The sequence below is a fragment of the Lissotriton helveticus genome, chromosome 8 (genome assembly GCF_964261635.1).
Source record: "Lissotriton helveticus chromosome 8, aLisHel1.1, whole genome shotgun sequence".
NCBI classification, from domain to species: Eukaryota; Metazoa; Chordata; class Amphibia; order Caudata; family Salamandridae; genus Lissotriton; species Lissotriton helveticus.
Genome location: NC_136069.1, coordinates 690,629,850 through 690,657,003, shown reverse-complemented (window position 1 = coordinate 690,657,003; position 27,154 = coordinate 690,629,850).

Here is a 27,154-nt window from a genome sequence, read left to right as displayed (position 1 = left end):
GTAGCATCTTATCTATTACATTCTATTGCTATCAGGAAATCTATTGTAGTCTGAGAACTGAGAGGGTACAGCTAACCGCTCCTAAACCATTGATCGTTAATATGGAAAATGTTACGGCATCATTAATGTAAACGGCGCGATGCACTTTACTTTAACATTTAGCATATATAGTACTGCATAATGCACTTTTCCCAATTTTTTAACAAAATTGTGAATATATGATCTTGTTTGTCGATCTACGTATTTCCTTTGTCTCTTAACTGTTGGTATATGTTGTCTGTTTTGTATTTTATTATGTTTTTTTTTTATTGCTTTCCTGAAGATTATATGCACTGCTTATATGGTTGTATATTACACCTGAATACAAGCGTATGAATGAATTGACCTGGCAAGTGCACCCACTTGCCAGGCCCAAATCTCTCCTTCTACTATATATAAAGTACTCCTAAGGTAGGCCCAAGTTAGTCCTATGGGCAGGGCGCAGTGTTTGTAAAAAGGTAGGACATATCCAGGTGTGTTTTACATGTCCTGATAGTGAAATACTGCTAATTTCATTTTTAACTATTGCAAGGGCTATCTCTCCCATAGGTATCTTTGGAGCCCTCTTGTTGAATCTTGCATGTGTACCTTTCAACTGGGAAGAGATAGAGATTTGGGGTTTAGGGTCCATGAGTCCACGTCACAGGGAGGGTGACAGCTGGGCTGTTTATGCATTCACTCTAGACAGTCACACAAAGTAAACAGGTGTTCCTTGCATATCCTGATGGCCCATTGCCTGGCTGATGGAGCTTCCTGAGCAAGAGTGGGAGGAGTTGTCACTGACACCTATATAGAGCTGTGCCTGTCCTCACACAAAGCTGTCTTCACCCCCTATAGTATGTCTGGGGCAAGGTCAGGGAAAGGTAAGGTCTTGAAGTTTGAAGTTTGCCAACTTAAAAGGCAGAAACTGGCATAAGTACTGTAGCTGTGACACTATAACTTCAGAATATTTCTTGACTAAGAGGAGATTCGGCCAAGAAGAACAGATGGAAGCTGTAGGAAGGGAACGGGCACTCTGCTAGTTGCTTTGTTTTGTTGGCCTACTGCTTGCCGCTTCTGTCTTGTGCAGTGAAAAGACTGGACTTTTGCTGTCTGCATTATGCTTGTAAAGGTTCCCCAAGGGATTGGGTGTGATTGCCTCCTATTAAGAAATCTCAGGACCATCAGAGACTTAATCTGCAAACCCTGAACTTCTCTGCTGAGAGTTCTGACCTGCCAAGTTGAGCCAGTTCCCATTCTGGGCGCTTGGAGATATTTTTTGCTGTAAAGGACTATGAAAAATCATGCATCGACCTCCAGTGCCTGTTTTTACCGATGCAGCACCGTTGTGTAGCTGAAAAATCAATGCATCCAGCTGTGCTACCACAGAATCGATGCATCACCTGCAGTGCGGCTAAAAGATCACCGCAGCCGGAGTCCTGAGCACTGTATCTCCGACGTCCGAGGCACCCGCTCCGACTACGACTCACTCCGCCGCCTGTTCTGCCGCCGCATTGACACAGCGCATCTGGATTTTCAAGTCATCGTCCCTTTGCACCACATTCTTCATCGACGTGGCACAGCAGTAAGGAGCCAAGGCAGTGTGTCAAGAGATCATCGCATCTCCTCCCCTCACAGTAAGGAGCCAACGCATCACCTCCCATGCGCTGCAGTAAGGAACTGATGCATCATCTCTCCTGGCAGTAAGGAACCAATACATCACGTCCCCTGAGAGTAAGGAACCAATGGATTGCTTTGCTATTCCGGCACTTCACCTCCCTGGTACCTGTTTTCATCTTTGATGTTGATGCATCCGAGGTACTTTGTGATAAAAGTGATGCATCCATCGTTTCCTATGAACTGAACTCTTTTGAACCTTTTAAAACTGAAATGTATGCTTGTGTATAATGGATGTTTGTCACTTTAGTCTTGTTTTATTCAGATAAATATTGGTTATTTTTCTAAACTGGATACTTTACACATTGCCTCTTAGATGAGCCTGACTGCTTGTGCAAAGCTACCAAGGGGGTGGACAGGGGTTATCTTGGTTGTGTAACTCACTTACCCTGACTAGAATAGGGTCCCTACTTGGACAGGGTGCAAGCCACTGACAACTAGAGACCCCCATTTCTAACAGCCCCACACTTAAGTAGACTGTTAAACTTATCATTGGCCTGCCTTTTCAAGAAGTGGGGGCACTTTTAAATTGCCATTTCGACCTTGGAAAATAAAACTTTTGCCAAGCCTTATCCTTCCTTTTTAATACATATTGGGCACTCCTAGGGACGGCCCTAAACAGCCCATAGGGCAAGGTAGAGTGTATTCAAAATGTTGGGCATGCACTTTTAAGTGTTTTAAAACAATGTCCTGGTAGTGAAAACTCTCACATTCATTTTTCACTCCTGCAAGACCTACCTCTCTTCCGGTTCAGGGAATACCTGACTTGGCAATTCGAGCTGGACTGTTCCCATGAGGCACAGGGTCAAGACTGATTTGCATATAGCTGGGTCTGAACTGAGGTGGTGAAGTGAGCTAAAGAACAATGATGGATTCATCCCAGATCTGTGACTGAGGATGAGAGTCATCTCCTTGTGTTTCCTCTTTTAGAAAGTTGGGATTTTATTGTCCTAACCATTTTGTGCCTCCAGCCTGGATCCTGGGGCACATGACCAGGTGTAGCTGGCAGTTGGTCTTTGTGTATTACTCCCAGACAGAGAACCTTGAAAACCTTCTCCTACTTCAAATTGGCCACCAGGTATACATATTGGACCATCTGACCCAATTCTTCAGTACACCTCTGGACCTGTGGAAGAATTAGAATGACTGCTGTGCTGCTCTTCCAGAAGGACTGCTGCCCCGTGGCTTGGCAGTTCGGGCTGGACTGTTCCCATGAGGAACAGGGTCAGACTGATTTGCATATGGCCATGTCTGAACTGGGGTGATGGAGTGAGCTGAAGAATAGTTATGGATTAAACCCAGATCAGTTGACTGGGGGTGAGTGTTTGATTTGCTCAAATGCTCTGTCCATCATCCCCTTTGGTATTGCTTTGTTCGCCCTAAGTTGGCAGGGTATGCCCAAACGTGGGTCCCTTGCTCACTCTACCACTGGATTCAAGATAGCCTGGCTGATGAGGATTATGAATCCAAAACCAGTCCCGTGAGGCTTGTTTCCGGTCCAGGGAAGACATGGCTTGGCAGTTCGAGCTGGACTGTTCCCATGAGGCACAGGGTCTGACTGATTTGCATATGGCCATGTCTGAACTAGGGTGGTGGAGTGAGCTAAAGAATGGTGAAGGATTAAACCCAGTTCAGTTGACTGGGGGTGAGTGTTTGATTTGCTCAAACGCTCCATCCATCATCCCCTTTGGTATTGCTTCGTAAAATTTTACAGGCATAACTCTCCATTGGGACAAGATAGACAAATCGAGTTTAGTATGCCTGAACCCAGGATTTAAAAAAACATATTTTAGTAAATATGATTTTTATATTATGTGTTCGAAAATACCACTTTTAGAAAGTGGGTATTTTCTTGTCTAACCAACGCGTGTGTCTCTGCCTGTTTGTGTATTCCCTGTCTGGGTTCAAAGTGACAGAAGCAGGTGATGTGCATTCACACTAGATAGACATATAATCGGGGGTTAAGGTGTGTTCAGCCTTTTCTGGGTGACTCATAGCCAAGCTGAATAGACCTGGCTGCATTTAGAGTAGTGGGAGAAGTTGTGACTTGCACCTGAATTGGACATTGGCTGCCTCTCACAAAGCTGTCGTCACCTCTTTTGGTGAACCTGGCCTGAGGAAGGCTGGACTGTTTTATGTGTGCCAGAAGAACTTTTTTTGTACCAACTTCAAATGAAAATGTTTCATCAATTTTGGGGCCCTGAACACTGAACTTTAGATTACTGCTGGACTAAGTAAACTGCCAGGAATAAGGCTGGAGGAGCTGTGAGGGGAGTCTACCACTTTGCTGTGTGCTTTGCTGTGTTGGCCTGCAGTTGCTGCTTCTGTCTTGGGCAGGGAAAGGAATCAGCAGTTTTTTCTGCATTCTAAGTTTCTCCAAGGGCTTGATATTGAGCTAGTTTCCTGTTGGAAGTATCAGGGAAATCAAAAACTTCAATTTCTCGTGGGTACCGGCTTCTAGAACGTGATGTTTCTGCTGCAATATAGGAAAAAGGTAACCCGACGCTGTCAACTACACTGCTGCTGGCTCTGTAACCTGAAGGCACAACAGAGGGCACCGTTGCACTTTGCATTGCAACACTGGTCTCCCTGACGAAGATGTCCCGCCACTGCCATAAGCGGCTGCTTGCACCGTGAACTGAGGGCGCCGCACTCCGCACCACCTCCCTTGACACCACCGCCGTGGTATCCCCGACAATGCCACAACACTGTCACCGATGCTGCTGTCTGCATCGTGACCTTTGGACACCATTCATGGAGAACACAGAGCACCATCCCACTTCCCACCGTACCCCTGGTCTCACCAACAACGCCGCTCCAAGCTGACATTGACCCGGTGCACCATGGTCTGGGGCACCACTCATAAGTTACATGATGCACCATCCCCTCCCACACCGCAGACTTGGCCCCCGTTACCAGCACCATCGATTCCAGTTCATCAACTGACACTGCTGCTTGCACTGCAAACTGTGGACCATGCATAAAGCATCGCCCCATCTCACACCACAACCTTGGGTCTACTGATGACAGCGCTTCAGCAACAACAATGCTGTGCCTGTACTGTGATCTGTCAGCACCGCAGTGAGCACTGCCGTGCTTCACACTGCAGCCCTGGTCTCACCGATGCCACTTGATGACTGTTACCAAGCCACTGCCTGCACCATGACATGAGGGCACCACATGTTCCACTGCTCCGTTTCTCTTCGCAGCCTCAATGTCCACTGGCGCTCCTGACTTCAAACTCAAGAAGTTTTATCTACAACACTTGTGACTTCAAGGGCCTGACGAACTCTGCACAGACTCCTAGAGCCTACACCTGCCCACGCAGCTTGTCCCGAGCTCACTGCAGAGTCAAGTCCTGCATCTCCAAAGGTACTCTTTTATGGGTCTCCCTGACCCCGTAGCTGAACTGTTGGGTTTGTTTGCTCACACCACCGTGATAGCCCCAGGCAGAGCTGTCAACTTGGAGGAACTGTATATATACTATATTTTTGCTTTGATGGTATTGTTAATTTCTGTATGTTGGATTTTTTTATCATTTTGGTCTTGTTGCACAAACAAATATTGAGTATTTTTCTAAAACCGGTGTGGTGTCTATTTGCAGTGTTTTCACTTTATTACTGCTGGCTATGTGCATATGCTTTACACATTGCCTCTGAGATAGGCCTGACTGCTTGTGCCAAGCTATCAACTTCCTTATCCTGACCAGAGTGGTAGATTCTGCCTGGCTTGGGTGTATACCCTAGCCAGCCATAAAACCCATTTCTAACATCTACATACACTACAGTGCCTGATTCCCACAAGAGACCCTGCAGAAGTGGATTTTATCTTCAGCAGAAAAACTGAAAGAGATTAGCAATTTATGATTAGCTGTTATAACCCCGAGTCTGCTCCTAAAATGAGTTAATCACACATAGAGGTGTCTGTGGATGAGTAGGCAGCTGAGTGCCTATCATGGGAGTGGGCACACCTCGCGTTTAAGCACTGAGAAGAGGTAGAGGGACATAGCAGTAGACTGTCTCTAAACACTCTAAAAGTACTCATCAAAGAAAGTAATTTGTTTAGCGTGTCATCATAACTTATTCAAAAACATCAAGATTGGTCACCGAAAACCAAAGGCAAATTTGAAGTGTCTCTCAAGAAGTGGTGGAGAAAAACCACTGTATCAAATTGGGATCCAACGTAGGCCGTGTGACAGCTGTCCTAAGCCTTGTATATTCTAGTAGAAGGACACAAGTTCACATGAAAAACGACTAAGCATAACTAATTCTAATACCAAGCACTGATTACAATTGTTTGATTGTGCAACATCTTCAGAAGACTACATGTGCACAGTGACAGCCCAGGGAAACACATAGTAATAGGAAACACTTCTTTTGGCATTAGGTACCTCTCTCGAGAGCCGAAATGGGGTTCAAATTAGACCATCCTAAGAAATTAGCTCATAGAATGAACTGGGAATGTGTTTTATCTTCTTTGGGTATTTGTCAGAAATGGAAGCAGGAACTTGCTATGTTTCTTCTTCAAGTTAAAGAACTGTACCCATATGTGGGGTGAATAGGGCAAATTAACGTACATAAAAAACATTGAAGTAGCTTGGCGTCTTTGTCTACACCCACCCACCCCCAATGCATGATGTTGTACTCTGGGTATTTCGGGTATATTTCCAATTTATACTGTGATAAACAAACGTGCTCTTAGTTAGGTAATTCCATTAAAATATAACGTGTGGCTCTGAGAGCCAAGAAAGTAAAGAACTTTGTTTATCTCCTGCTTAAGAAACATTTCTCAAGGTCAAGTATAAAAATGCATTAAAGAACGTGTAGAGAGCGTCCATAAAGCCTTGACAGCTTAAACCATTATGAACATTTACCAAGCTATGTAAACCACATTTCTTCACAAAGGGAGATGTCATATTCTTTCCCTTATAGAGTAACCAATCAAGCATTGACATAGGTTATTGGTTACATCAAACAATGTATAGATTGAATGTATTCTATTTCTATACACACCATTAGCGTGAAGCATCACATAGAGCAATCTCACATAAAATTTTCAGCAGACGTTATTGCACGCCCTTTTTTGTGAATGTGGAAGTGCCGGATGTAAACAGTTCAGTTCATGAAACTTTATTCGATGCTATGTAAAATCATAAAAGTGGACAGCACATACAACAAAAGTAAATTTAAAAGTTAACAGCTCCATGGATGGCAGCAACAATACAAAATAAAACCTCAAATGAGTTACATCAGATGTAAATTGATCTAAACAGTTTAAAAAACAATTAAAATAAATAGAACTAAAAGGGCCCATTTTGTCCCAACGGTAACTAGATCCCTGCATTGCAGACTTATTGGTGCAAACATCACTTACCACTTTATCATGAAACCAGGCTTGTAGGGGTGATCATTGTGTGCACATGATGTTTTTCCACCTTTAAGCAGACAGACTGATGCTGAGATACAAAGACACAAAACCGACCAAACTTAGGGTTGAGGTTTTGCTGTGTTGTGCTGCTTTCTGTTGAGGATTTTTTGATTAGGGACTTTTAGCTTTTTGTTGTGATGATGTTTTGTGCGTTGTGCTACTGTAATTGTATCCTGTTGCGCGTCACATTTTAACAAATGGCATTGTGTTTTCTTTTGAAGGCATTACATATATCCACATTTCTAGTGAAAACAATAATTCATCACTGCCAAGGGGTCGGTGCAAAGCACTGCTGAGACTCCAATACATCACATGACAACAAGGGTCGTTTCACAAACCATTTTGGGGCATATCAGCAAGGCCAGGGGATAATTATTGCTAAGCGCACTTAGCGCTAGGATAATTATCGCCGGCTAACGCTGGTTCCTATCGCGGAGATAGCGTGCTATCAGCAACGCATATCTCCAATGCGATAGGAATCCAAGCGTTAGCTGAAAAACAGTGTGAGTATCGCTGGAAATCCAGCGATAATCGCACTGCTGGCGATACCTTGCTGATAGGGCAGGGTGTTCTTAGCCATGTAATCCACCTCCCATTGGATTACATGGCTAAATCAGATTACAAGCAGGCATAGGGAAAGTAGCGATAACCATGGTTAGCGCAACTTTTCTTATCGCTCTGCCTGTTAGCATACAGCTTGATAATAGGAGAAATGTCGGTTAGCGACATTTCTCCAGTGTTTTCGGAGAGGAACGGCCACTATGCATCTCATTGGAGATGCAAAGCTGGGTGTTGTTGTAACTGGCGCTAAATCAGCAAAACACACGATAAGGAGATGAAATTATCGCCGCTTTTCACACGAAAGCGGACGCAAAAGCGGCAATAATTTCATAGCGCCGCCTTGATGATATGCCTCTTTGACTTTTACGATTACATTTCATTAGTGGTACATAAGGCAGTGCTTGATGCAAACGACTTTTACCATCATATTATAAAAATATGTTTCTGGAAGTAGCAAGATGCAAAAAGGTTTTTTGTGCTTATGTTTTGAGTTGCATTTTGTTGCGATGTGCTGTTCTTTTTGCTTTGTTTATTGCGTTGTAGTCACTTTTAAACGGTTGTGCAGTATTACTTTTTTTCTTCGTTTATGTTCTTGTGTTGTGTTCCATTGAGCTGTATAATTACATCACTGATATTAATAAATGCTGCTAAATTATCAGCCAAAATCAGCATATCCTTTTTAAATTCTAGTGACAAACAACCTTTGCGTCTGTTTACGGTGGCCCAAAACCGTTACACCTGCTCTCCAACTCTTTACGACGACAGTCAGCCCAACACTGTGGCAGGGACCTGTCTTAGATAGCTAGTGCGCACTTCATGTAATAAGGCACTTATTTTGCTCTTCGTTGGTTAACAGGAAGAATGCTTCAGCTGTCAGTTCCGTGTGAAGCCCTTTCTGGAACAACGCGAAACTTTCAGTCAGACTAATTCCAAGGGTCAGGGTTTATTTAGCGCGAGAGCAACCACACGAGTGAGGTAGAATCAAGCAGAGAATTAAATGTCAAAGTGACAATTTCTAAACTGCAAGGAAATGAATACACGAAGACTGAATTATAAAAGCAGCATTTTACTTTTCCTCAATTTGTTCTTCGCTTGTCTCTGCTCTGCAGGTTTACCAAGAGGGTAGGATATCCAGTGCTGAAATATTCAGTGAACTTTGTCTCTCTATCAAGCTCTGACAGTTAGAACCTTCTAATGATTTCGTGTCACATGAACTCTGTCTAGATGTCTTCGCTTCCATTGTGCCGCCGCGCAAGTATGAAAAGTATAGTTTTAATTACCAATGATATAATTAAACTCTTTGTAACTTCGCCAAAGTTCCTCGTACCTTTCCTGCACAAGGCATTTCAAGACCATTATGCTGCCAGTTCTGAGCCCGTCTGACATGCTCTTGACTCTTCATTTAACATTTCAGTTAGCTGAAAAGTGGAATAATATGCTGCAGCTTCTCCTTTTGGAAGACAGTCCTTGTGTAACCCATGTTCATAATTTATAGCATGACTTCGCCATTTTATGACTATCATTTTACAGACTAATGCAACTGTCCTCAGTACACAGAGGAGCAGATTTATAATTTCTTCAAGCAGCGCCAGGCAGCTGCGCTGCGTGATGCGTCAAAAATGTTGACGCATTCGCAGCGCAAAAATTACTCCACATTTATAAGGTGACATAGCCGCGAGGATCCGTCACTTTTCCCACCCCTGTGTCAGAATGGACTGCTCCATGCAAGTATTAAAATATGCAAGGTAGGCCTTCCGTTGTAAATTCATGCGGAAAAGTAGTGTTGCATGGATATTTATGCATTTTACAAAAGTGACGCAGCCACAGATTAAGTGGGGCAGCGTTGCGGTAACATCAAAATCGCTGGGCCTGCAAAACACGTACGGCAAAACACATGAGTAGGAAATGAATCATCCATACAGATATGTGAGGAGAAGCAGGACAGGAAAGTGCTGCAACTAGAACTAAAGCATGGAAGCAGTAATTGAGATGCTGGGAGCCAGACGTAGATGACTACCACCATCCACCCCACAAAAACCACCCTCCCCACCCCCTCCATCATGCCCACAAAGGCAATACAGGAAAAAGGAGCACATATTTCACCAAAGGAGCACTCTGTTTGACCTCGGGGAGGAGGCGGTCATCACTCTTCATCGCCTGAAGAAGCAGTCCTTAGTAGACCTGATACACATGATTGCTCCAAGGCTTGAGGTCTCAGCTAACAGGCCCATCAACATACCTCCACAAGCTAAGCTCATGGCTCTGTTACATATGTTGGCGTCGTTTTCCTTCCAAATAACAGTCGCCAAAGTGGCTGGAATATCCCAGCCATCCTTCTCCTCATTCCTTCCCACTGTCCTGGATGCCATCATCCAGCTGACAGCCCGCTACCTCCTATTCCCCAACACCCTGGAACTGCAGATGGAGATAAAGCAAGGCCTCTATGACATGGCTGGGTTCCCACACTTGCTGAGTGGCATAGATTGCATGCATGTGCAATTTGTACCTCCTGCAGCCACCTCTCTCTGTATAGGAACCAGAAACACACCCACTCCATCAATTGCAGTCCATAGTGGATGATCAGGACCTCTTCACTAACACTCAGGCAAAATAACCTGTCGCCGTACATGATGCGTTCAGATTCCGGCACAGCATCATTAATGACCAATTCAAAAATGGCAAGTAAACAAAAGTAACAACTTACACAACCCATAACATGTAGGAATGGATCACATCATACCCATGATAGTGTCTGTTGATGCACATAGGAACTGAAGTAAGCGGGGTGTGGCAATCATATGCCCCATGCATCAAAGTAAGGGCTCCCTTTATGTGTTTTTGCCATGGGGCAGCACCTCAGGCCTTTCGCTGAGCTGCTCTACGGCAAAAGAAAAGGGCATAAATGCGCCCTATCTATCAGATACAGCGCATTCCTGTCCTTTCCCCCTGCGCTATTGCACAATAGGATTTTGAGTGCCAACGCAGGCACCTTCGTACCATGGTGCAAGGGTGCCTGCGTTGCGAGAATTATTATTTTTGTGCAAAAAGGGAAACCTTCCTGTACAAAAGCAATCACAAGAGGTGTTTTCCTCTTTTTATGAGTGCTGCAGAAAAAGGAAAAACAAGGAGAAATAAAGATATTTCTCCTAGTTGTGCCTACCCTGGGAGGGCATATGTTTTTGGCGCTGCCTCAGAGTTACGATTTCTCGTAAATTTGGGGCAGTGTCAAAAAGCCATAGATGTTGCTGGCAACACCTATTGCACACCCCTTTACCACAGAAAACTGTGCTACAGGGGACGATATTTACAAGGCAGCATTAAGCCAAAAGAAGTGGCTTAACGGTGACTGATAAATATGGAGCCGGTGCCTGTGCCGTGTAGTTCCTATAAACCTAAATTGGATATGCATGTTTAGACAACATAGACTGTGGGATCGGTGTCCAGATTGATTCCAGACACCCCCACCAGGTATGTTTGCCTGAATACCAGCTAGCTCACAGTGCCACTAGAAACCCCTCTTACCAGGGAGAGAATAGTTCTTGGCAACTATCGAACATGACAAATATGTCCCATGAGGGATTGTACACACAGTACAGTACTTTGCGCTCAGTCACTCGTGCTCACTTTGTCTCAGAGAGATACACAGAATAAAAGGTGGGTACGTTTTAAATAAGCATTTATTGAACCAGCGTCATTCTGTTGTCAAATAGGTGTGCTGAAACAACCATAAGACAGAAACAAATATAAATGATTATAAGAAACAACAAAGTAAAATATTGTAGATTCCTACCATAGTGCTAAAACAATGAGTATAGGCAGGTATATAAAATAAATGACAGTAATAATGCATACTCCTACGATGTGACCCAAATTAGATGTACCTAAGTGTACCTAGCCTGTATGTAGGTGTAGAGCCAAGAATCCCTTTAGGATAAAGTCAACCCCATTACCTGAAGCGAGAGACTGTGGGACCCCATCTTGGTCTTGAGATGGACACCCCGCGAGGGATGTCAGAACCACTTTCAGCTGGAGTGTCTGTATGCAGGAACCTCAGCGTCTTGCGTCAGCATGCAAGTCCTTTTTTGTCTTCTCTCTACTTCAGCAAAGATATGGTGTTTACATACCCAAAGTGGTACCCTCAGGGGATCTACCTTGCTGTGCCATGTCGGACTAGGATGACGGAAGGAATGACCCTAAACATAGTTATTATGCAGTAGATGGTAGTCCTGATCAGAGTACAAGAATCTGCATGCATACTGAATTAGGCTAGTGTTTGCAGAAAACGCTATGTCTTTTAAGCAGTACCATAACTAGGCAAAAGGGCAGCACCAACAATCATTACGAAGTGTAATGGCAGGGAATATAGATGAAAGGTTTGGTTACTACCTGAGCCTATATCAGGGTACCGGTTGAAACATGACACCTGCGCCACTGGAGCATCACAAAAAGTGACATTGTGGCAGCACAAGGGGTCGCATAAATAAGTGCCTAAATGACAATGTCAACATACATAAAGGCACCATGTTGCAATTACTAAAATGGAATAGCACTCCGCATTGCATGATTTTGACAAATGTGGTGTAGCATTCATGTGTGTACGTAATAGTATCCAGGTAGATGTGGTTGTGTTAACATGTAACCTGTTTAGTTTAAGCAGACATTTCATGTATCATAACACACACATTATCGTCTATTCATGGAAACATGAATGCGTCTTTGGGGCACATGTCTCCCATGTCCACAGGTATCTATGGTAGAACAAATAACCAAGGGGGTACTTTGCAAGCTCCTTGTGCTGCTGGTACATCACTATTTCACTTATTACATGTGATGCACTGGCGGCACATGGGGCCTGTATATTTTCCCAAAAATATGTGAACAAACTGATAGATATGTCTTAAAAAGGAACAACACACAAGCCATATGACCTGTCTTGTAGCAGTAACTTTGTTAAATAAGTGACAGTGTTATATGTGTCTATATTTTTTATCTGACCAGGATTCTGGGATCCAGCCGTGGGTCATGACACCCTATGGAAACCCAGAGGCGTCCCCGGAAATGGACTATAACCAACCTCTGTGCAGGATAAGAAACATCGTTGAAAGGACATTTGGCCTGCTGAACGCCAGGTACAGGTGACTGGACATTTCTGGTGGTCGTTTGCTGTACTCCCCACAAACTGTCTGCAGAATGATCTTGACACGTGTAATACTGCAAATGTGTGCAGGCAAATGTCCCCTGGGACGATGACATCCAAATTCCTGAGCAGATGGAGAAGGGTGCCCAGGCTAGACTAAAGCCTAACACAGCAGCAGGAATTCACAGATGTGCCCACATTGTTCATAATTTCTTTTCATATGGGAATGTGACATTAATCATCATACAACATGATTTGAGTTTCTAACTTCACAATAAAAGTCTAAAACCAGTACTTGCTATGCGTTCATTACATGTTAAATGTATGCAATTGCTGACAAATATTAGACTTGGAGTAGCCCTCAGAATTGTACACACATGTCGGATGCCAGGCGTAAGCCACCATCGTTGAAAACTAAGCACCTAATTTATGAGGCCCCTTGTGGCACAGGAAAATCACTGTTTGGAAATTCGGGTGGTGCAATGTGCACTGGCATATTTACAGGGCTATGTAAAGCCACGTTACGTGGCTTTTCTTTGCTTCATCAATATGTGCTTCTTTCATGCAGAGCACTGCATGAAAGTGGCATTCCATGGCTGTTGCTGTTTGTGTTCCTATGCAACTTTCATGGAATCTGACACGTTCCCAAATTTACAAGAGATCGTAAACCTGGGAATGTGCCAAAATCTAATGCCAGCCCAAGGTTGCCTTTAAGGAGGTGCATCAAGGAGAAATGTTTACATTTCTCGTTTTTCTATGTGTGCTGCAGAAAGCACTTAAAGAAAGAGGAAATCGCCTGAATTGATTGATTTTGTGCAGGAGGGTGTCCCTTCCTGCACAAAATCAATCAGCCCCGCAATGCAGGGACCCTTGCACCATAATTCCTTGCAACACTGCCCTACGCTAAAACCCTATAAATGGGGCCCTAGGTACTGTGCTTTGCCAAGTCTATTAAGTCAAACGTGCCTTTAGAAATTGCATAGGTTTTACACAAATAAAGTACATATGTGAAGGTGACACCATAGTATGAACGGTCACACTACAGTTTGAAACGTAACAAGATTTTCTTAACCGTGTTGTTGTATATAAACAAATTTCAATGCAAAGACATGCAGAAGCATCCACTGGGACATTGCTCAACTTTAAACAATTTCAGGGAATGAAAGTGGGGGTATCAGCACTTAACGTCAAAAATGTGACCATGTTAAATCTTGCTTGTAAGTAAAACTGATGTTTGTGAATCTAACATCAATTTGAGCCATTTGCCTATTCAGCTATCAAGCCCAAATTGACGTTTGAAAATGAAGCGTAAAATTTAGCCCACTGTCTGATTCAGGTAGCATGATCCACAGGGACTTTGGTGACTGCAGAATTATGTCAGGGAATGAAAGTGGAGGTATTAGCACTTAACGTCAAAATTTGACCATGTGAAATCTTGCTTGAAAGTAAAACTGATGCTTGTGTATCTAACGTCAAATTGAGCCCCTTGCCTATTCAGCTATCAAGCCCGAATTGACGTTTGAAGATGAAACGTGAAATTTATTGCATCCAAAAACTAGCAACAGGGACATTGTTGAGATACAAAAGAGTCTATGTCAAATATACAGTTGCCAAATTTCTCCTTATTTGTGAAAAGTTTGCAGCTGAAATTGACGCTTTCAAAACAATTGTGGCCATTGAAACAAAATTATATCCGCTGGTAAACACGTATCAGTTGTACTACGTGCACAACAATGCCTCCTAAAATGTGTAACTAACTATCAATGTTCTAGCTAAGCGATGTGTCAGAAAATTGTCACGCACATGACTAAAAGTGAGATATATATAAAAAATGTGTTGGATCCACACAGGATATGATGTCATGTACCTGCCAGGAAGTACCAAGTTCCTTTCACTGTTTGGTGTAGGAACTTGGATTTGCTTTCTGGTGATTTTGGTGTTATGTGAATGTTGTTTATCAGTCTGTGCATTGTTGATTGTGCCCTATACTGTCTACATTGTTGTGTTGTGAAGTGAGAAGATTTGTTTTGGTCATAAAGGGGAATTTGTCTTCATAGGGATTAGTTATAGAGGAAGTGTTAGTCGTTTTCATAGTGTTTAGATTTTGTTGTTAGGGTGTATATAGGATTTTTGCAGAGATGTCAGGCAGGTGAAGGAAGCTGACTGAGCAGGAGTTTGGGGGCCTACTGTGGCTCATTGTCCACTATCTCCTGAACATGATTGGCAGTGGAGGCAGGGTACTCAGGGGGTACTCAACATAGGAGAGGAAGTACCCGTGGGAGAAGGTGCGGTACCAGATGAAGTGTATCTTTGGTGTGGAGAGGAACATGTGCCAAAACAAACATCAGTGGGCAGACATCGTGAACCATGAGCAGGATCTCCTGGACCATCTAGGCCTTGAATTTTCTGGAATTGTTGGTGGGTTGCTGTACACAGTAAGCTTTCGGCGGATTCCTATTGCTAAACTAAAATGTTGTCATTAATTACTTGTATTTGACATGTTGGGCAATATTTGAGTATGACATCAAGGAATCCTCACTCAAATGTGACAATACCTCACAATACGTGGCACATAGCCTCAAGGGAAACATAATTTAGCAAACCTATGTCCATGTTGCAAGAATCTACCAGATACATCAAGAATCCTGACGAATCTTGTGGCGCAATAATTACACATTGCTGGTGTGTGTCACAAAACAGATGCAACTTCAGCAAGGTGTCATTACACATGGGAGAGTCCCATGTAATAGGGTCTGCGTCAGTCCTTACGCATGCTGTGATGCGGGCATAAGGATTTGACACAGAGAACTCCGAGAAATGGCGCAGTGAAATCTCAGAGAATTCACTGCCCCATTTCTATGAGCCTTTTTTATGGGGGAACGCTCACCCTGCATACATAAAACCTGACGCAGGTATAATGTAGCGCAGGGGTTTACAAAGTGCAGCATCTGCCTCTATGTTTCACTTCATAAATATGACGTAGTGAGGCACACTTTTTATGCCACCGCAGCATCACATGAGACAATGGTGGCATAAGCCCTTCATAAATAGGATCCTTCATTTGAGTGTGGCCTGGCATGTTTTCAAGGCCATGTAAAGCCACTTTACAGGGTTTTTCCTTGCCTTCTCAATATGTGCCTCTTTCACACAGTGCTAGGTATATTTAAAAAGAGCTCCCCATATGTTCAAGTGAACAGGGGTATCAAGTAATCCTTGGAAAAAGCGTTCACATGGAACTCATTCTTAGAGATGTTTTTGTTCACAGATCTTTCTGTGTAGAATAAACCTTTATAACAACATGTGTGATTTAATCCACGGTAATCTTGAATAAGGAATTTTGAGAATGATTCCAGCACAGCCAGTATTTATGAACAACTGAGGTTCAGTCAAACTGAGTTTTATTAGATAAAAATTATTTAGAAGAACAATTTGTAAGTGTTTCTCAAAGGAGAAAGAAAGAGTGAGTACATCCCAGGTGAAAATACAAATCAAAGCTAAATTTGAAGATGAGAAAGTTAACTACAATGTTAACATACAGGGTATAGTGATTGCTTTATAAAAAAGAAACACCAGTTTCACAGCTATGTGGCATAGGTACAATGACACTTTTCAGCTGACATGAACATTGGTATAGTCACATATAGCCATTTGCTAAACATCCTATATTCATTCAAAAATCAGATTAGTTGTGTTCGCCCCTTGGTCTTGGCTGCTCATTAGAGATCACAGTTGTAATCCTGCTATTTAGTGACAAGATCATCACTCAAAGTATTGCAAAATGTTCTCATCAGAGCATTACTGACAGAGGAGACTTGGGGGAAATGGCAGGCTTGACCTAAGGAATGCCGTGTTTATAGCAGTTAAATGATTCACTGCCTATAGTATATGGTTTTAGGGCTTACCTTGCCCACAAAGATAGATACTGTGCAGGCCTGCTTCACAACTAAAGAGCAGGAATGCACCATATTAATGAATCAGAATCAGATTAAAGTTTATTTTTTAGTTAATTAAAACCATAACAATGTGCCAATAAATCATGATACATAACACCATTAAAATGTACATTAAAATATATGTTTAAAACTTTTCTTATCACGGCAGTTTCCTCAACATTCAGTTAAGGGTCAGCAAGGCATGGGATAACAGATACAGAGAACATTTTGCTCAGTGATATTTAATCTGTGAGTTGCAATTGCACAGGGTTAACAAGGTAGATGGATTATGCAGTCCATTGTCCATTATCTCTAAAGTGCCGTTGTGACAGGCCACTAGCCATGTTTTGATAAATTCTTGTGATTAATTAAAATGTTTATTAAACTACAGTTAAGCTGTGGATCATTCGGATCAAGACATTTTAAAATTGCAGTTTTACAAGAACGAATGCCTCTTGCGTTAAATGGTCCCTTCAGCAATTTGTAGCGATCCTGGCTTAGGGCAGGGTTGATGCATATCAAAGGAATAAAATTCTCTATTGGTGATCCACACAGACTACATGACTTTGGACCCTGGTATTTACAGTTTGGCTGGTCTGCATTAGACGACAGCTTTCCAAAACGTATTGCTAGCAACTTGGGCTATAAATAGGGACAAAAAGGCTGACCCAAATATGTTGCTGGTTGCGATTTTGTATATGATTGCAGGACCATCCACGTGTGGGCATGCTTGCTTAGCATGGCTTTATCCTCCATTAGTGAGTGTTGCTTTTCCTCCTTCTTTAGAATTTGTTGAACGGAAGTAAATGGAAGATTCTTCTGCCAAAGGTTTGCCATGTTAGTGGTCTGTACAGATGATTGAAGATACTTGGTATAGGAGGACTGTGGATCGCCTTGTAGTGTGTTCCAGAGCGCATTGTTGATCTCATTTTCTCGATTGCTCCAGACTTTGTACCAGGTTTTTATTGTTACGTCTCTTCTGTGCAGCTGTTGCTGCTGCAGGCCAAATTCTAACCGGACCTGTGCTGGTGAAGAATTATATGGTAAAGAAAATACTTTTTTGTATGCTCGTGTATGGAGGCTGTCTAGTGTTGCTGCATCTTTCTCATGTTGAGCTTCACTTCCGTATGCTAAAGTGGTTAGAAGTTTTGCTTCCAAGATAACTAAAAGTGGGGGGAAAGAGGGTCCTTTTAGACTTTTTGATATTGAACAAAATACAAATGTTAGGCCTTGTTCTGCTCTTGAAAGGTTAATCTTTTGTCCAGGTATATCCCTCGGTATTTGTAGCTGCTAACCAGCTCCAGTTTCACGTTATTGAGTTTAAATGGTGATTGTTTATGGATGGCACGACATATAATCATAGTTTTGTAACATTTATCTCTAGCAAATTCTTCTTGGCGAAGTTTCCCAGTTCATCGATCGCTCTTTGCAAGCCAATTCCTGTATGGCTTGCAAGGACTGTCATTGGCGTAAGATAAATGTGTAATCTGTAGTGTACACAAGCGAGGGGGATGCAAGTAGATTTCGTCTAGACTTGGTGATAAATCAGCCATGAATAAATTAAATAGGTGTGGCACTAGGACTCATCCTTTCTTTAGGCCCTCATTCGTATAGATTTTTCTGGTGAGCCTCTTTCCGTTAGCCATTTTAACTTGCATCCATGTGTCAGTGTACAGTTCCATTATTGGTCTCAGTATTGCTTCTGGAAGGCACCACTGCTTTAGCTTATGTCATATGATACCTGTGTTGACTCGGTCAAATGCAGCTTTAAAATGGATAAAGTATAGGTACATATTCTTTTGTTGTTGTAAGCTTTTGTCTGCCATTAGACCAAAAGTGAGTACATTTGTGATAGTGGCAGTGCCTCTGCAGAAGCCGGACTGGCTGATGGGAATTATTTCATTACTCTCAGACCAGCTTATTAAATCCACCAAGATTAATAAGGCGTAGTATTTTGCTTCAGCATCTATTAAATATATCAATGGATAGTTGGCTGGGTCAGTTCGCTCCCCACCCTTAAATAATGGATTTATTATTGAATTTCTCCAGCTTTATGGCAGGCAATTTATGGTGTTCACCTCATGAAACAGGCGGGATAACGGTGCCACCCAAAAATTGGAATCTTGCTTGTAAATTGCTTGGGGTATGCTGTTTGGGCCTGGAGCACCATCTATCCTGCCCTAGGCTATAACTTTGGCAATTTCATCTTTGGAGTAGTATATGAATGATTGTTTTAATGCCCTATTACTCTTTGAGTTACTTACTAACTCTTTGTAAGTCTTGATTGTGATATCCAATTTTTTACTCCTGTTTTTGTGTACCTGCAGTCTCTGTAATTGGTGTTTGTTCTCCCTGAGTGGTTGAAGTCGTCAAGTACATTATTGTGTTTTGTTCCTTTACTGGAGGGAAGTATGGAGATACCTGCTATGCGGTCGCTCTCTCAGGTGTTATTGAGAAGGTTGTGGTTAGATGATGTGCCCAGGCTTGTTCCGTAATGCACATCATGTATATCACTTTTGGTGTTTTTACAAGGGAGTTTACTTGATCGCAAAATGCTCTGGTGTTCAATCGATTAGCATTATACAAAAGTTTCAACCAAAAATTGTCCTGTTGCATTCTGTTGTCACCCCAGATTTGTTTTTACACTGCTTTTTAAGTTGTTGTATTTATTACCTTTTCATTATTGATGCATTGTGACCCCTTGTGGGTCTGATGGCAGCACATAGTTTTGTTTTGTAAGTTTCTAGCAGTACAACTCAACAATCTGCGTTGGTTATACGTCGTACTTCAATGTAGGTTTGTTATTGTAGCATCCTCGGAGAGATTTGTTAAAAAGCTGTCCCAGGATTTTATCATCGAGCCGGTTTGTGAGTCGTGAGATGCCATCAGTGCGATTTGGGGAAGTGTGCTACTAGTCCATCATAATCTTTTAATATTTATAGTTGTTGTGGACCTGACCTCGGGTGCTGCTTTCCTGTGCCTCGGTACTGAGGTTAGCAGTTCGAGATGTTGGCATGAGTGGTTTCTTTCTGTGGTGTATATAATCGAAAATGCCTCTATTTGCACTAGCAGCTGTAAAGTGACAATTGTATAGTCTATAATAGAGCTAACATTGGGGCCATGATGAGTGCCGATTGGCGGTCTATTCTGCGCCACTCTGCCGTTTAGTACTTGCATCCCAATGTGTTCAAGGTCTCTCACTAGTTGTTGCCCACCCGGATCCGTCCGTGAGAGGTAGGGTGCACTTGATTTTGTACTGCCCAGATTGCATTCACTGCAATTATGTTGTTGTCTTTCTCTAGAGTGTATATCAGATTTAAATTAAAGTCTCCTGTTAGAATTATTTCCCGTGTGGGTTCTTCTAACCGGAGTTCTGCTATGGTAGCAATTAGTGTTTTGAATAGTTCTTTTTTAATCTAGTATTTTGGGTGTGAGTAAACATTTATTAGAATAATTGTGCTTGTGACTTTATAAGATTCCAAATACATTTTTATTATTTGCATGTCCGTTGTTGTGGTGGTCAGTTAGGCTGATGTAATGTTTAATGTTGTTGAAATGTAGACTGCTAGGCCGCCCTTCGGTCTACCATATTGTTGGGTCCTTGTAGCCTTTACATGGTAAAGGATGCGCCCTGGGATCTGGACTGGAGCTATTATCCATGTTTGCTGAAGAACTACTATTTCGTAATCGTTCAGGTACTCTGGAGATACATTGTCTTGCAGGTCGTGCTTTGAACCTGCTATATTCCATAACAGGATGTTTATCGGCCGGTGCTCTGCTGTACTGTGCGTCCGTCTCGATTATTATCTTCGTGCGGGAGGTAGAGGGTCCTTAATGCCATCTTTACCTCTTGCGCTGTGTAATTCTGAATGAACTGGCCTTATACTGGAATGGTTGAGAGTGATGTTTTGCTGCTGTAGCAGGGGTAGGGAGTAACCTTTTATTGTTGGAATAGACAAAGATATGCCCCAAGCCTCAAATTGAGGTGCAATGTTTAGAATGTCTGAAACTATTTCTTCAGACTTCCAAGTTGACAGAGTTTTTTCCACTCCTTTGTTGTCCTCCTGTTGGATGAACTCTATTGATAATAAGTCAGTTGAAGATAGGTGCTTCAATGTTGGAATAGCTGTCATTAGCCTCAGTACATTTCCTCTGTATAAGTAGTCTTGTGGACCTTGTGAGGTACAGAGTGGAGTTAGTAATATACAGTTGTTTAAGTGTTGTGTTAGGTCATTGATTCTTGGTTGAGATGTAGGTGCTGGGCTTGATTTCCAGATTGCCCACTTAATTATTGACCTCTCTCTTTTGCATGCTGTGGGTTTATTCTTGTTAAAACCCGGTCGCCCGGTTCTCTGCCTGGTGTGTACCCTTTCTGTAATATGATTTCTTGCTCTACTCTACAGGGGTTAATTGTCTCGTAGCGGGCCGCAGGTCATGAACTGGGCTATTATACATGGAGACAGCCTCTTCTACATTTTATACAGCTGTTGTCAGTGGGTTAGTGACTCCGCTGCTGTTTGTATCCGATATACCCTCAGTTGCACTTATGTTGTTCATCGAGCGAGACATTTTACTGTCTTTAGGATTCCTTATTACTAAAGGAGTTGCATTTGACCCTGTCCTACTGCTAGGGCAACTCTCATTTACTTTATTTAAGCGTTTGAGTGGCTTGAGGTAAGTGACTCTCCAGCTGATAAGCCTGATGTTTCCGATGCCACCTGTTGATCTTTGAGATACTTCTCCCCTTCTTCTTTGTGATTTTTTTTCTCCTTAAGGTTAAAGATCGGGTGCATTCTGTTCACCTGTTTGTCTATTTCCTTGTTTTTGTGGGGGTGCTTTCTGGCCTTCCTAGCACGCTTCTTTTCGTTAGAGCAGCTGGAGGTGTATTTGAATGGTCAGTCAGGGAGTTTGTTGGCCGGTCCGCTAAATTTCGGTGCGCTTGTCACTAGCAACAGTGGATAATGGTTGTGGTTCTGTAGAAAATACCTTGTTGTCTATTCCATGTATGTGTATCCCTTTATCTGTTACTAAGGAGTTGTTGTTATGAATTTTTAGCGAAGCTGAAGGTCTAGGCATCATTTTCCCTCTCAGTGGGTCAGTCACTGCTGTAATGTGCGTCGTTGGTGGGTGTGTCTTATTCACGTTTGCTGTGCTGTGTGACTCTGGTGGCTGGGTGGGCTGTTTGCATTCCCTTAGAATATTCCTTAAAATGCTCGGTAGCTCACTTAGTTTTTCAATTATAGAGCAGCACACACAGTTGGTTACTGGAGCTGGGATTGCTGTGCTGCTTTTGGCAACTATTTGGCCCATCAGTGAGTCTAGTTTAATGTTTATACCAGAGATATATTCTGCTATAATGTTCATCAAATTGATTTGAATGTCAATCTTGTCTGACTGCATATTAAGTGCTCTAATTGAAGGTTGCAAAGTTTTTTTTAAGGAGGTAAGCAGGTTTGTGAGGTCAATTTTTAATCGAATTTGTGACTCCTTCCCGATGGTTGATGACTGGTGTTGGAGTGCCTTTGTGTGTTCTGCTCCAGTGTAAACCCAGCAAGTTTGAGTATGCAGCTTTTGTCAGATGTGTCATCCTTTCTACTATAAGTTTTTGTCGCTGTTATTGTTAGTTGCAGGGCTAATTACGTCTTTATTAGGGTGCTCAAACAAGCTTTATAATTCTATAAGTGATTGTTGTTGAACTTCCTGTGGGGAAATCAGTTTATTATTGAATTGTATATTAACTGGGTTCATATTTATGGTGCATGCTGCCTGGGATACTTCTGTGTTCTTTAATATTGAGCGTAGCTCCGTGATATCTCTGTCAACTGTATCCTTCTGGTTGGGCTTCTGATCATTGGTTGTTTTGTTTGTATTGGTATTATTATTTACTGGACTTGTTACAACTTTTTCTGGACGCTCATGGAAGCGATATTGATTGTTGTTGATCTTCCAGTTGGAGCGTAAATTGCGCATGACTTGGGATCGTAGCGATGGTTCTTCTTGCCTGCATTAAATTTGTGTTGTTTGTTATTGAGAGAGACTCAATCCAGGAATCAATAAGATTTTGTACATGATTGGTGACTTCCTGGGTGTTGTTTTTCCCTGATTGTTGTCTGGGAGTGGAGTTCATTAGGTTTAGTTGACTTCCAGAATTTTACCAGTCACTAGTTCAAGCCTGGGCATGGACTGGGCTGCCTTGTTGGTGTGCACTTGAGCGAGGATGTCTTGCCTGTTACCGCCGTGATGATTTATTTTTTCCCCCACTGGTTGTATGTCAAGTGCCATTGGATTTAGATTGTGGTAGTGGCTTAAGCCTGCTCCCCTTTCCATTACTATTGGTATTGTTACTTCACTACGCATTGAGACCTCATCCTGTGCGAATTTTTGTTTATGCGGCATCAATGGTTTTGGAAGACCTGACATTGTGTCCTGTGTTGAATAAATAACTGCTGTTGGATCCTTTAAAAACGTACATTTTCCAGTAGTATTCATCGACTTGAAAACTGATTATGTTGGTGATATTAATGTAGCTCTAGGAGTTTGAGATGATTCTGTTGAGCTTCCCAATGGGATCTTGGCGCTTTTTAGTTTTGCTTTGGCTTTGGTTGCTCTCTGACCCTACCTGACCTAATTTTTTTGTTACCTGAGTGGCAGAGTAGTCTGACTACTTGGGCCTGTCGCTGTTCTTCGGCCCTTTGGCAAATACCAATGGTTATGAAATTGCGAGTCGCTTGTTATCTCTTCTGGTCAGCTTACGAGTGTCCAATCCACCTCGCCCCATGTAGGTACTTGTGCAGAAATTGTGGGGTTTGCTGGACTACATCCTGTCCTTACTTGTGCTTCTAAAAAGGCAAATATCACAGTATATGCTGTACCCCCTTGAGGGGATAGGATATAGCTGGGATAGTAGGCCTGAAGGACCAGGCGAGCAGGACACTTTAGGTGGAGCTGCAAACTGCACCCAACCCTGTTGGGCAGCTTCTGCAGCCACACCCTGGGCTCACTCTCGGCAGCCACCAGTTAATAGCGGCCAAGCTTGCCGTCCACATGCCACACCAGCCACCTCCTGCTGTATTTGCTGTTGCTGCTGCTTTTTCTGCTCCCAACTTGGGCTTGAGGCTTGCTGCTTGCTGCTTTTCGGGTACTCTGCTCTGCAGAAAAACACAGTAGGGCATGGGACAGGAAGGGATATGGCGATGGTAAGGTGATGATGACAGGAGTACTGTGGGGTATCAAGACTCAGTCAAGTTTGGCCGCCCGGCTGCCCGCTGTTGAAAGAGGGCTCCTGTCGCAAAGAATCAGGACTCAGTGGGAGCCAGTGGAGGCCGTTGGGGGCCAGCGGTAGAGTGTGCAGTAGAGTACCGTGAGCCAGCAATTCGGCGTTCGGCATTTGGCCGCTCGCCTGCCTGCTGCTGAAAGAGGGTTCCCACCACGAGTAATCAGGAATCAGCAGGAGGCAATGGGGGCCGGTGGGGGCCAGCAGTGGAGTGCATGGTGGAGTACCCCAAGGCAGCAATTCGACGTTTGGCCTCCCGGCCCCCTGCTGCTGAAAGAGGGCTCCTGTCATGAGGAATCAGGAATCAGCGGGAGCCAGTGGGGGCCCGTGGGGGCCAGTGGTGGGGTGCACGGTAGAGTACCGCGAGGAAGCAATTCAGTGCCCTCCTCCTCGCTTGTGGCGTCTCGCAGCATCGGGCTAAAAACATGGTTTGGGGTATTGCTACAAATTTCCCAGACTCAGTGAATTATCAATGAGATAGAGTGAATTACTGACATTATCTCCATGTCCTGCACACACTGGTTGGCCAAGCATCCGCACAGGCACCTGTGTTGGTGATTGGCTGCTCTATGTGTAAAATGTTTGGTGGTTGGACAGGAATGCATCAACTCTAGTTGACATGATGCTTTGCAGCACTTTTTTATGATGCAGAGCAGTAAGTTAGATTCCTTGTGGCACTGCCCAGCACCAAATTCACAAGCAATACTCACAAAATACATGGGGGCTAATTGCTAAGCCCGTTGGGCCACAGTTGCGTCACTTTTTGTGATGCTCCGGTGGTGCAGGAGCCTGTTCCATATTTACCAGGTAGGACTAAGCCACTTTTTTTGGCTTAATGCTGCTTTGTAAATATTGTTCCCTTTAATGCAGTTTTCTGCATTAATGGGGTGTGCATTGGGTGTTACTGGGGCGTTCCAGCCACATCCATGGGTTATTGACACTGCCCCAGATTTACAAGAAATCGTAACTCTGAGGTAGTGCCAACTACTTATGCCTCCCCAGGGGAGCGTAAGGGAGGCAAAACGAAGAGAAATATCTTTATTTCTCCTCATTTTTCCTTTTTATATCTCTGCAGCATTCTGCAGCAAGCATCGAAAGAGGAAAACAGCTCTTGTGATTGTTTTGGTGTAGGAAAGTTTCCCTTCTTGCACACAAATAATAATACCCGAAACGCAGACACCCTTGAACCATGGTGCAAAGGTGCCTGCGTTGGCGCACAGCAGCCCATTGTACATCAGCCCAGGGAAAATGGATAGAAATGCACAGTATATGATAGATATGACACATTCCTGCCTTTGACTTTTTCCGAAGGGCAGCGCAGCAGGAAGGCCTGCGGTGCTGCACTACGGCAAACACTTATAAATGAGGCCCATGGTATCCAAATGAAATATAGTGCTAGGTGTATGTCCTGTGTACTTGCTATTTAAAAATTCCACAGTAGTAATTTGAAAAACATGAATGTATAAGCCAACTCATAATATATTAGACTTTTAGCACATATGTTGTACCCTCAGCCTTGTGTAATGTCAGGCCCTTGAGTGTACATATGTGTACAATGCCGACTGCACATGCTAGTATATCCTTACTTGGAACATAGTTACATGTTCATTTAGATTGTCAATGGCTGACCATGTTCCAACACATCCACATCAATGTAGAATTTAACTGATACCATGTTGAGTGCATATATTTTCATCTTTTTACAAAGAAGATGTTTAGAGAGATGGATGGTTGTTTGCCATGCTATCCAATGCCTCTTATGCCAAGTAAAAGATTGCTTGAATGTGAATGTGTCCAAGTGTTAAAATATAAGTGTTGACTAATGTATATGTCAGACCTCTATGACGGCCAACATGACCCCAGCTGAGGAACGGCAGTGCAGGATCCGGCTCGAGAGATACTGGCACATTCGCCATGTCACAATGTGAAAAGGCCACTGCTGCAGGGAGCTGGATGTCCCCACCTCAACCTCAACCTCAACTATCCAATAGAGGCTTTAGGAAAACATAAACTTTGTCGGGTGGACCTGTAATGCTACCTCGACTAGTATCAGGAGCCTCCACTTCCCCACAACAAGGACCATCATTGTCTCCACTACCTGGACCCTCAACAGCATAAACCTCATGACCCTCCACTGCTCCCCTAACTGGACATTCCTCTGCACCACCCTTTGGACCCTCCACTGTCACCCTAGATTGACCTTCCTCAGCCCCAACCTATGGCCGCTCCACTGCTTCCCCACCTGGATCCGCTGCTGCAGCCTCCTCTAAAATAGAAACTGCCACATTTTTGGGAAAAGGTGGAAAAACTAGAAATGTGCCAGCAGGACTCGAGCATAAAACTGGCAGGGGTACAGTTGTGTCTGGCCAACCTACTGCAGATGATGGCCACTTTACAACAGACAGTGACACACACTGACCAGAGCTTGTAGGCCCAACCAAATTCAACCATGGCCTCACAATATTTTTGTCTTCTTTAATTTTTGACTTAGCTGTATTTGGTTACTGCAGGCTGGGTATTACATTAGTCTTAGTTTGATTATTGTTTCTTACCTGTTAGTGTAGTTATAGTGTCTTACATTTGAAGTAGGGTATGGAGGTTCATTTTAAGTAGTGGGTGGGGGAATTGATGTAACGTATATGTTTTTAATATTTAACTTAAAAAATTATAAAAATATATCTCTGTTTAGCATTCTATGTTTAGTTAGTCTGTGTTTAGATTTAGTTAATGTCTCACGTCAAATCGTCTCATAAGGGGGGATGGGAGTTGATGTTTTTGCTGTCTGTTGTGAAACATGTGTAGAGTAGTATAAGGAACAGTTAGTTGGAATAAGGTAGGATGTTAGTATGACAGTGTAGCTAAGTTAGTTCAAAATAGTGTATGCATTCATATTTAGGTCTTTATAGTGTAGGAGTTTTTATATTAGGTTTTAAATATTCATAGTAATTTGTCAACAAATCAGTTTTACATTTTCACAGCTGCTTACTTCTTATACAACTTGTAAGTGATGTCATCTGCTTAGGTTATCTTATACACATCCTTGTGTCTGCATATAAAGTTTGTGCATATGTGGGTCAATAGGTGGAAAGTACAAGGAATCAGATTGCCTCATTGGCAATCAGCACAGTA